This window comes from Schistocerca cancellata, chromosome 1, assembly GCF_023864275.1.
Source record: "Schistocerca cancellata isolate TAMUIC-IGC-003103 chromosome 1, iqSchCanc2.1, whole genome shotgun sequence".
Taxonomy (NCBI): Eukaryota; Metazoa; Arthropoda; class Insecta; order Orthoptera; family Acrididae; genus Schistocerca; species Schistocerca cancellata.
In genome coordinates, this window is record NC_064626.1 from 915,723,406 (window position 1) to 915,735,430 (window position 12,025).

The following is a 12,025-nucleotide window of genomic DNA, read 5'->3' on the forward strand; positions in this document are numbered from 1 at the left end:
TTGTCGTCCATGTTTCACTTCCATACATGGCTACACTCCATACAAATACTTTCAGAAATGACTTCCTGGCACTTAAATCTATACTCGATGTTAACAAATTTCTCTTCTTCAGAAACGCTTTCCTTGCCATTGCCAGTCTACATTTTATATCCTCTCTACTTCGACCATCATCAGTTATTTTGCTCCCCAAATAGCAAAACTCCTTTACTACTTTAAGTGTCTCATTTCCTAATGTAATACCCTCAACCTCATCCGACTTAATTCGACTACATTCCATTATCCTCGTTTTGCTTTTGTTGATGTTCATCTTATATCCTCCCTTCAAGACACCATCCATTCCGTTCAACTGCTCTTCCAAGTCCTTTGCTGTCTCTGACAGAATTACAATGTCATCGGCGAACCTCAAAGTTTTTATTTCTTCTCCATGGATTTTAATACCTACTCCGAATTTTATTTAATCATAAAGTAAAGCTGCATGCCCTCGGGAAAATTTACGGCCGTAGTTTCCCCTTGCTTTCAGCCGTTCGCAGTACCAGCACAGCAAGGCCGTTTTGGTTATTGTTACAAGGCCAGATCAGTTGATCATCCAGACTGTTGCCCTTGCAACTACTGAAAAGGCTGCTGCCCCTCTTCAGGAACCACACGTTTGTCTGGCCTCTCAACAGATACCCCTCCGTTGTGGTTGTACCTACGGTACGTCTATCTGTATCGCTGAGGCACGCAAGCCTCCCCACCAACGGCATAATTGAAAAATGGAATGTGTTGGACATGTCCAGAAAAGGTTAGGTACAAGACTGAGGAACTTGAAAGGGAATCTGAAAGGAAAGAATTTAGCTGACGGTAAGTGCATTAGTGGACGTGCTCAGCTTACAGGCAAAGAAATTAACAGGTTGCAGTATTATTATGGACAAGCCATAAGACAAAATAGTAATGAGCTTGAGTGAATGAAAGTGGCAGTATGGGCTACCTTCTTTCATAAATCCTCCACAGATGACTACCCATGTCATGCACTCTGCCCTCCTGGCAGTGATTCACAATGTGGTTACCAAAGGGCTGTTACTCAAGGTGAGACCTACAACCATAAACATTCTTCACCATTTGCTACAAGGGAAGTTATAAAACCTATATACAGGGACCTTAGTGACACAAGATTATTATAGAATTTTTTTTTACGTGGTAGGACTCAAAATCCAAATGACAGTTTCAGCGGTATATGGGAACGGATACAAAAAACTGTTCTAGTAGGACTAAATACTTTGAAAATAGATGTGCTAGATGCTGTTCTATGTTTCAATGATGGTGCAATGTCAAGGCTTAATGTTATGGGACTGATGAGAGTGCCTGGTGGACTAAATATGCTTAGAGCTCTAACAGCTATTGACTGAAGGAGAATCTTCAAAGCAGAAAAATCAGTGATGGAAGCCACCAAAGAAGCAAGAATAAGAAAAAGTAGTGTGAAATAGAGAAGGGAGGAAGAACATCACAGGAAACAAGATGAATATGGACCTGGGATGCATTAATGCCATGCAAGTTTAATAGAAAAAGCAAGTTTTAACTTCAACTTGAATTTCCCAAAGTTAAATTATTTCATGTTCTGGTACACTTTGGCTAAAAACTATTAATGATAGAGACCTGAAATTTTGTATACTGTCTTAAAACATGCTTAACTAAAAAGCAGGTTACTCTTGTGACTTAACTTTCAAAACAAAATGCCTTCTTTTTTTTTTTTTTGCAAAAAACCATGAATTCATTTCCAAAATTTTTGAGAATCACACTTAAAGTTTTTTGTACCACAATTTATGACGGTACCATCTTTTCAATAGTCTGCTTTAAAGATAACAATGTAAACAGGAAAAAAATAAACCTTCTACTTTGTATTTTGAGTAATGTGTACCTATGATGTACATAAATAATTAGTATAGTTGATTTCACTAGTAACAAAAAAACACAATTAAAAAAAGTGTAAGAGGTAAAGCTGTGGTTCATACATAAAAATGTTCCCAACAGGTTTCTTAAAAGATGGCAAGCATTATTTGGGCTTACAAATCTTATTCTTTGAGTTACACTGTTTAGAAAACTGATGATTTTTTCAGGGTTTCCCTTGGTATTCATGGGCCAGTCCCATTAAGGACACTCTTAGTATCAGAAAGCCTGATGTTTATAGGATTCCTTGCAGCTGCGGGAAGTCACACAGCGGATGAACTTGTCACACCAAAGAAGACAGATGCATCAAACACTGATAACACACAAGTCTAGACAACAACAGAAATCTACAGTTTCAGTACAGGACACAATATGGAATACAAAAGCACTAAAATTCTCTCATTGATGTCTTTGTATTGGGGCAGTATAATGAAAGAAGCAGTCAAAATTAGCAGCTTAACAAATTTTGAGAACAGAAATACAGATTTTAAACTTAGTACAGCATGGGATTCAGTATTGGCAATACTAATTTCACAGTGACTATAAAGGAAAACTACTGGTCATCCAAGAGATGAAACTTCGATGGCGAGTTAACTACCCACATAACAGGGGAGAGGAAGACTAGACATCAGCACAGACATGTATTTTGGCATGTATTTCTAGCAGAAATCACAGGGATGGCTTGATGGCAGGGGACAGGAGAAATGATACTTTTTACATGTCGGCCACAGTCTTTGGTTCATAACCCTACAGGTGGCATAGCGGCCCTTCCCACTAACAATCAGGTATTCTAAGATTTCAGTTCCTTCTGGGACATTGAATAACTGCCCTCTCTCAATACTGTGTAAGACAATTAAGTTATCACCAACCTGCTGCAGCTGATGTTGGTTGTCAGTCAAGCACACTGTCAAATCTGACCTGGAATTGGCCACATCTTTGTGTTCCTTAAATGTTGTACGAAAATTCTTACCATCTGGCCAATATAACTGCTCTTACATATCTGGCTTGTATTGAACTCAGTATGATTCATGGCATGATACAAGAAAGGATCCTTTTAGAAAATTCATGGTTCCTTAACCTAATGTCCAAATTTTTTGATATGGAAAATGCCAGAACTATGTTGGCAGACAACGGTTTCTTTCCAATCCATTCCGACACATAAATATAGATTTTTTTGTCACCACAGTTCTCTCTGACAAGACAATTATGTTGTATTTCACAAACTATTTTTATACTGGTATTGTTTGATGAATGTAAAATTTGTGTTTCTGCTGTAGGATTCTGTGGAATGCTACAATACTTTAGATTACGCTGTCTAACAGAAGCAGCACAAGATCTCTGCGGATAAGACTGAATTCTGGTTATCTCTCTTTTTTTTATAAAGTTACAAACTGAACTCAATAATGAATGGAAAAGCTTAGTTTTTCATTTGCATCAAACAAAAAAATGTAGTCCCGCAAGAGTAACTGTCAAGTGAACATGTAATTATCTCATAGGCATCTCCATGTTTATTTCCTGAGAAAATGCAGTTTTCTAGACACCTAGGAAATAATCTTAGAATCAAATAATAATTTAAACATAATCAACAAACAATAACTGATTTCTGTAATTTCTGCAATAAGCTACAGATAAAATTTTATTGAATTTCATCAAGATTACATTTTTCTGGAATTGGGAACATGGTATTAACCCATTTATTTTAGCAAAATCCATGAGGCTAACGTGTGAAATTTTGGATGGAACCCTAACGACTAGTGAGACAAAGTTCTTGATGAATGACACTTCCACAATCTAGCAAGCATTGTAATTTGACTACGATTCTCCTCAGTAGAAGTTTACACACTGCTGATGTTTTCTGGCACCTTGAAAGTTTTTCTGAACATCTATGATTACAAACGATTTTCATGTGTTTGAACTTTTCAAAATTTTTGGCAACAATGTTAAACAACATCCTGTTTTAATACAGGAGCGTCATAAACCGTCACGAAAGCTTGTAAGAGTGTTGCAGGGGAGGTTGTGCTGAAAAATAATTGTTAAGAAAAAAAAATTCTAATGAATCAGGTCTCAGGACATGCAAATTCAAGCACGCTAAAATGTGGTAATGCACTGACATCTGTGGTTCTGTGAATTATCACTTTTTCAAATGATCATTACCACTTAAAATGGGCCTTTTTTGAAAATGATAAATTTAAGCTAAGTGAGAAAAAGCTACAATTGTCTGGTTAGAGGAAACACAGTGAACAAAACATTTGGTGCCACTGGCTTTGGCAGGCTACTAGAATTTACATGCACAATGACCTGATTGATTAACTTCAATACTAATTAAATTGCAAACAGCACAACCTACCCTTTAACACACTATAAACTTTTCAGACTGTTTATGACTGCTCTGTATAAAGATAGGACTAACATTTTTGCCAAAAATTTCAAAAACATCTTGACCAATTTACTTCCGATTTTTACACAATACACTAAAGAATGTTTGGACTTCAAATTTTTACAAAATATTGCAATAAGCACTGAGACAAACATAATATAAATTTAAGAAATATCAGCCTTAAGTAACACTGTGTTAAGAGATTTCCTCAATATTTCTTAGTTGTAAGCAATATGGTAAGATTAGCAGATAAAATGGGAGGAAGGAAACAAATAAATAGGCGTGAGAAAAAAATGGATAGTTTACAATATGACAGATACTGGTTCTCTGATGGACAGAAGGAATACAACTGGCAAATGCTGAGAGGGCAGCTATGCTAATGGTAACAGATAAAGGTTTAATCTCCTGTTGAAATCAAAGTCATTCCAGAAAAGATGGAACTTACAGGATAGTTTGTTCCAGAGTCATATGGCCAAAATGGAGAAAGATTTACTGTTACGCAAAGGTACAGCCAAGGTGTTACACATGTCCAATTTCATATTGTATTTATGGAATATGGGTGGTATATGATATGTGAGATGAGGCACTGGACACCAGTGACTGTGAAATCGATGAGGAAAATGGATGGTATACACTGCCTGTTTAACTGCATCTACCCTCACTGAGTATAGGAAGGATTGACATGAGGCTCTACCCTAACTGAGCATAGGATGGGCTGACACGATTAAACAACCAAATATTTCAGACATATCTTATGCACACATTCATAACTAGATTGAGTCTGAAGTTTACTATTCGTGCTGTGTTTAGCTACATCACAGCAGCAAAGATTTTCCAGGGCCAACAAACCCTCCCATTTTTTTCTCTTTAAAGGTAGAAATATTTTTCTAAATAAGTAAGGTAATTGGAATGCATGGAATCAACAAATGCTGAAGGAACCATTTCATGAAAATGACTGCTGGCACAAGTTCTGATGAGATATGAGGATGACCTGTGACTTCTTAGGATTTAGTTTAAGTTCGTGCACATTATTATACTGAATAAAGTTTGTTATTCATACCTGATATGACAGCAGAAACATTCTTAGAATTGGTATTTTTTGGGTGTACATACTGATGAAGCATGTTACTGAGCTTCTCAAACAACAAAGTTCAGTTACTTTTCTTTCTTTGTATAACTGCTAGTCTCTCAAACAAATTACTCAAACTCTTGAAATATTTAGCAATTTCCATTCAGTAATGTCTAATGGAATGATTTCTGGGGTGATTCAGAGAGAAAGTACTGATTGCACAAAGGCGAGCAGTGAGAATAATATGTGGTGTTCACCCACAGTCACTATGTAGGTATCTCTTAAAGGAACTGGACACCTTAACTGCCCCATCACAACGTACTTGTTCGCTAATGTAATTCATCATAGCTAATCCATTACAATTTGAGAAGAACAGTGATACCCATACCTACAAACTACTGGAATAAATGATCTTTATTACCCGTTGTTATACCTGTCAGAGCCATAGAAGTAGTTCAATATGCAGCAACAAAAACTTTTGATTATTTTCCCAACACCACAGAATATCTGAAATGTAGCAAAGCAAGTTGTGAATCTAGCCAAAAATAATTTCCACCATTCAGCTCCTATTCCAAGGACAAGTTTCTATTTCAAAACTGGTGAAAAGCCTAGTTTTGTTTGGTGGCATGAGTTGGACTGAAAAAATGTGTCCATTAATGTTAATATTAATCACATACACATACCCTATAAACTGAGATGTTCCATATAATTTCAATGAAATAATCATTCAAATGATTGATGGGACACATAACTACCTAACAACGACTGGATGTTGCCAGCATGTAAGTGGTAGTTACACGAATGACATGTCACAGACGTACAAACAGAAAAGCAATGGACCAAGGACAGAACCCTGGGAGACTCCAGAGAGCACATGTTTCTATACTACAAGCTAAATGACAAAGTGCAGTTTTTATTGGAATGTGTGCAACTAAATCTTGTGACATCTGTGTTTAACTGCAGAGTAACAGTTTGAGAAACTCATTATTCTACAGCTACATCTCTAATTTGCAAACCTCTGTGAAGTGCTTGGCAGAGGCTACACTCCATTAGCGCTTTTTCCCATTCCATTCACATGTGCATTGTGGAAGAACGATTGCTTAAATGCCTGTGTGCTTGTTGTAATTAGCATAATCACATTTTCATGATCCCTGTCAGGACAATATGTAGGGGTTGTAATACATTCCTAGACTTATCATTTAAAGTTGGTTCTAAAAACTTTCTAAATAGATTTTCAGGGGATAGCTTGCATCTATCTTCAAACACCTGCCGGTTCTGTTGTTTCAGCATCTTTGTGTCACTCTTCTGTGGGTCAACCAAACAGCTGACCATTCAAGCTGCCATCCTTTGAATCTTTTCAATATCCCCTCTTTGTCCCTCACAGGTAAGGAATACGCGATCTCCTTTGTTGACCGATTGTATTTCCACAAGATTCTATCAATGAATCGTACGCTGTCACCTGCTTTACCTATGACTGCAACTAAGGTCATTCCATTTAATATCCCTACAAATTGTTACACCAGGTATTTGTATGACTGACTGATTCCAACTGTGGCTCACTGGTATTTTTCACTGATATTATGGTCATAGAATACTATGTATTTGGGTTTTGTGAAGTGCACAATTTTACATTACTGGACATTTAAAGCAAGTTGCTTTTTTGCACCACACTGAAATCTTATCAAGATCTGACGCAATATCTGACAGTACATTATCAACAACTGCATAGTCTGTGAAAGGTCTTGGGCTACTATAAATACTGCCTGCAAGACTATTAATACACTACACGAACAGCAAGGGTCCCAACACGTTTCCCTGAAACACACCTGAACTTACTTCTACATTTGTCACAGATGACCCATCTATCCAAGATAACATGCAGTGTCCTTCCTGCCAAAAAATCCTCAATCCAATCACAGATTTCACTTGATATCCATACTATCATACTCTTAATAATAACTGTAGATGTGTTACTGAATCAAAAGCTTTTTGGAAATTGAAGAATACTACATCTACCTGACTGCCTCCAACCATGGCTTTCAGTATCTCACATGAGAAAAATTAGAGTTGGGTTTCACATGATCTATGTTTTTGGAATCCATGCTAGTTTCGCATGGAGGAGGTCATTCTGTTCACGATACCTCATTATGTTTGAGCTCAAAATATTTTCAAAGATTCTACAACAAATGAATGATAAGGATATTGGACTCCAGTTTGGGTCACTTCTGCTACCCTCCTTGCAGATGGGTGTGACTTGTGCTTCTTTACAGCTCCTGGGAATGAATTTTTGTTCACAAAATCTATGGTAGATTAATCGGGCAGGTAGGTTAGAAAATTTAAAAAGGGAAATGGACAGGTTGAAGTTAGATATAGTGGGAATTAGTGAAGTTCGGTGGCAGGAGTAACAAGACTTTTGGTCAGGTGAATACAGGGTTATAAATACAAAATCAAATAGGGGTAATTCAGGAGTAGGTTCAATAATGAGTAAAAAAATAGGAGTGCAGGTAAGCTACTACCAACAGCATAGCGAATGCATTATTGTGGCCATGCCTACTACAGTAGTACAAGTTTACATGCCAACTAGCTCTGCATATGATGAAGAAATTGATGAAATGTATGATGAGATAAAAGAAATTATTCAGGTAGTGAAGGGAGACGAAAATTTAATAGTCACGGGTGACTGGATTTCGAGAGTAGGAAAAGGGAGAGAAGGAAACATAGTGGGTGAATATGGATTGAGGGAGAGAAATGAAAGAGGAGGCCGTCTGGTAGAATTTTGCACAGAGCATAACTTAATCATAGCTAACACTTGGTTCAAGAATCATAAAAGAAGGTTGTATACATGGAAGAATCCTGGAGATACTAAAAGGTATCAGATAGATTATATAATGGTAAGACAGAGATTTAGGAACCAGGTTTTAAATTGTAAGACATTTCCAGGGGCAGATGTGGACTCTGACCACAATCTATTGGTTATGAACTGTAGATTAAAACTGAAGAATCTGCAAAAAGGTGGGAATTTAAGGAGATGGGACCTGGATAAACTGACTAAACCAGAGGTTGTACAGAGATTCAGGGAGAGCATAAAGGAACAATTGACAGGAATGGGGGAAAGAAATACAGTGAAGAAGAATTGGTAGCTCTGAGGGATGAAGTAGTGAAGGCAGCAGAGGATCAAGTAGGTAAAAAGACGAGGGCTAGTAGAAATCCTTGGGTAACAGAAGAAATATTGAATTTAATTGATGAAAGGAGAAAATACAAAAATGCAGTAAATGAAGCAGGGATAAAGAAATACAAATGTCTCAAAAATGAGATTGACAGGAAGTGCAAAATGGCTAAGCAGGCATGGCTAGAGGGCAAATGTAAGGATGTAGAGGCTTATCTCACTAGGGGTAAGATAGATACAGCCTACAGGAAAATTAAAGAGACCTTTGGAGAAAACAGAGCCACTTGTATGAATATCAAGAGCTCAGATGGAAACCCAGTTCTAAGCAGAGAGGGAAAAGCAGAAAGGTGGAAGGAGTATATAGAGGGTCTATACAAGGGCGATGTACTTGAGGACAATATTATGGAAATGGAAGAGGATGTAGATGAAGATGAAATGGGAGATACGATACTGCGTGAAGAGTTTGACAGAGCACTGAAAGACCTGAGTCGAAACAAGGCCCCCGGAGTAGACAAAATTCCATTAGAACTACTGACGGCCTTGGGAGAGCCAGTCCTGACAAAACTCTACCATCTGGTGAGCAAGATGTACGAGACAGGCGAAATACCCTCAGACTTCAAGAAGAATATATTAATTCCAATCGCAAAGAAAGCAGGTGTTGGCAGATGTGAACTATCATTTTAATAAGTCACAGCTGCAAAATACTAACGCGAATTATTTACAGACAAATGGAAAAACTGGTAGAAGCCGACCTCGGGGAAGATCAGTTTGGATTCCGTAGAAATGTTGGAACACGTGAGGCAATACTGACCTTACGACTTATCTTAGAAGAAAGATTAAGGGATGGCAAACCTACGTTTCTAGGATTTGTAGACTTAGAGAAAGCTTTTGACAATGTTGACTGGAATACTCTCTTTCAAATTCTAAAGGTGGCAGGGGTAAAATACAGGGAGTGAATGGCTATTTACAATTTGTACAGAAACCAGATGGGCAGTTATAAGAATCGAGGGGCATGAAAGGGAAGCAGCGGTTTGGAAGGGAGTGAGACAGGGTTGTAGCCTGTCCCAGATGTTATTCAATCTGTATATTGAGCAAGCAGTAAAGGAAACAATAGAAAAATTTGGAGTAGGTATTAAAATCCAGGGAGAAGAAATAAAAACTTTGAGGTTCGCCGATGACATTGTAATTCTGTCAGAGACAGCAAAGGACTTGGAAGAGCAGTTGAACGGAATGGACAGTGTCTTGAAAGGAGGATATAAGATGAACATCAACAAAAGCAAAACAAGGATAATGGAATGTAGTCGAATTAAGTCGGGTGATGCTGAGGGAATTAGATTAGGAAATGAGACATGAGTAGTAAAGGAGTGTTGCTATTTGGGGAGCAAAATAACTGATGATGATGGAAGTATAGAGGATCTAAAATGTAGACTGGCAATGGCAAGGAAAGCTTTTCTGAAGAAGAGAAATTTGTTAACATTGAGTATAGATTTAAGTGTCGGGAAGTTGTTTCTGAAAGTATTTGTATGGAGTGTAGCCATGTATGGAAGTGAAACATGGACGACAAATAGTTTGGACAAGTAGAGAATAGAAGCTTTAGAAATGTGGTGCTACAGAAAATGCTGAAAATTAGATGGGTAGATCACATAACTAATGAGGAGGTATTGAATAGAATTGGGGAGAAGAGGAGTTTGTGGCACAACTTGACTAGAAGAAGGAATCGGTTGGTAGGACATGTTCTGAGGCATCAAGGGATCACCAATTTAGTATTGGAGGGCAGTGTGGAGGGTAAGAATCGTAGAGGGAGACCAAGAGATGAATACACTAAACAGATTCAGAAGGATGTAGGCTGCAGTAGGTACTGGGAGATGAAGAAGCTTGCACAGGATAGAGTAGCATGGAGAGCTGCATCAAACCAGTCTCAGGACTGAAGACAACAACAACAACAACAACAACATGGTAGATTATAGTGAAAAGAGGGACTCATTCAGCTGAAAGATCAGCATAGAATCTGATAGGATTCCATCAGGTCCTGGTTTTTTTTCCAGTTTTGATGATTTCAGCTGTATTTCAATGCCACCGGGACTAGCAATTATTTCACTCTGTTTTTCAGTGGTACATTTCTGATTTTGCTTTGCTACCATCCACTTGAGTTCCTGCCTCATCTCTTAGTTACTGGACACTATGACTGGTGACACTAACAGCCTTTACATACCACTCGAATTTCTTTTGGTTTTGTGAAAGCTCTTTCAACAATACTTTGCTACAGTAATCACTGAAGGCTTCACATATTGCTCTCTTGACAGTCAATCATGTTTCAGTCTACATGTCTCTATCTATTTACATCTATTATTTCGTAGTCTCCATTTCTTTACAGTGACTGTATAGTGTGGAGGGGTCTCTCCCATCACAAACTGCTCTACTGGGTACATATCTGTCCAGTACAAGTTCAACAGTTGTTCTACACTTGAGCCACAGTCCGTCTACATGTTCCTGTTATGAGTTAAAAGTTTCAAGTTCCTTAGTGAGACATGACACTGTTTCTTTATCTAGTTTACTGAGTGTACAAATTTCTGTACTTGTTTTGGTTGCCCTTTATAATCAATGTTTGATGTCGTAAGTCACTTTGATTCTGGTGTTGCTGTGTCATGTTCTTTTTTGGAACCCTAACTGATATTTATTTTAGTTATAAAATTTACGGTAATCCATCAGTTGTTCACAAAGTACTCCAAGGCTTTATTTAGATACTGTGGGTTATATAGTGGTTGGCCTGTAGTTGCCCAGTGATTCTGGGTGGTCATTCTTGGGTATTTTTCAACTTTAAGTTTCCAATCAGTATGATATATATTACTTAAGAAAGAGATTACAGATGTCTGCAAGAACTACAATAATACCGGCAACATTATTAATCCTTACTCTATCATTACCTACAGCCATGGAAGAGATTCCCATGATTGCAGTAGAGAAAAAGTGATTTACTTTGTCTGCAGAGGCTTGAATCTTCTACACATAGAGTGTTGTTTATTTGTTATCTGGCATAGTATCATATCTACCATGAAATAGGAGCTCACCTTCTTGTAACAGAATGTTTGGGGTATTTATGTCACACAGTACAATAAATTTGCAACTGAATTCCCAAACTTAATCATCTAATGTCAGGTCACTGCTTATATCTTGCCATGGAATATTAAAAGCTCTTTTGCAGGGTATCATTGTTAAACTGTAATTCTGGGTGATCTGTAGATTACTCTGATTAAAACTTTGATTAGATACATTTATTTCTAAGAACAAGAACACTACCTCTCTTTTGTGTTTTGCATCTGATGTATTAGTATCTTCAGTTTTAGATCAGAGTGAACACATGTATCTGCACTGCCCTCACAATGAGTTATGTGATCCATGTTAGAAGGGTATAACCCCTGAAATGAACAAAGTCTGAAGTGGTGTTTGGTTTGAGCTTCATCTCCAACAGAAGAATTCTTTGAATTTCAAA

At 37.6% G+C, this 12,025-nt stretch overlaps 1 protein-coding gene across 1 annotated transcript in view; it reads right to left on the minus strand.

The window, feature by feature from the left end:
* Positions 1-12,025, minus strand: part of LOC126191292 (PAX3- and PAX7-binding protein 1) — a 172,640-nt gene that overhangs the window by 121,649 nt on the left and 38,966 nt on the right. The gene's annotated exons all lie outside the window — the stretch shown is intronic.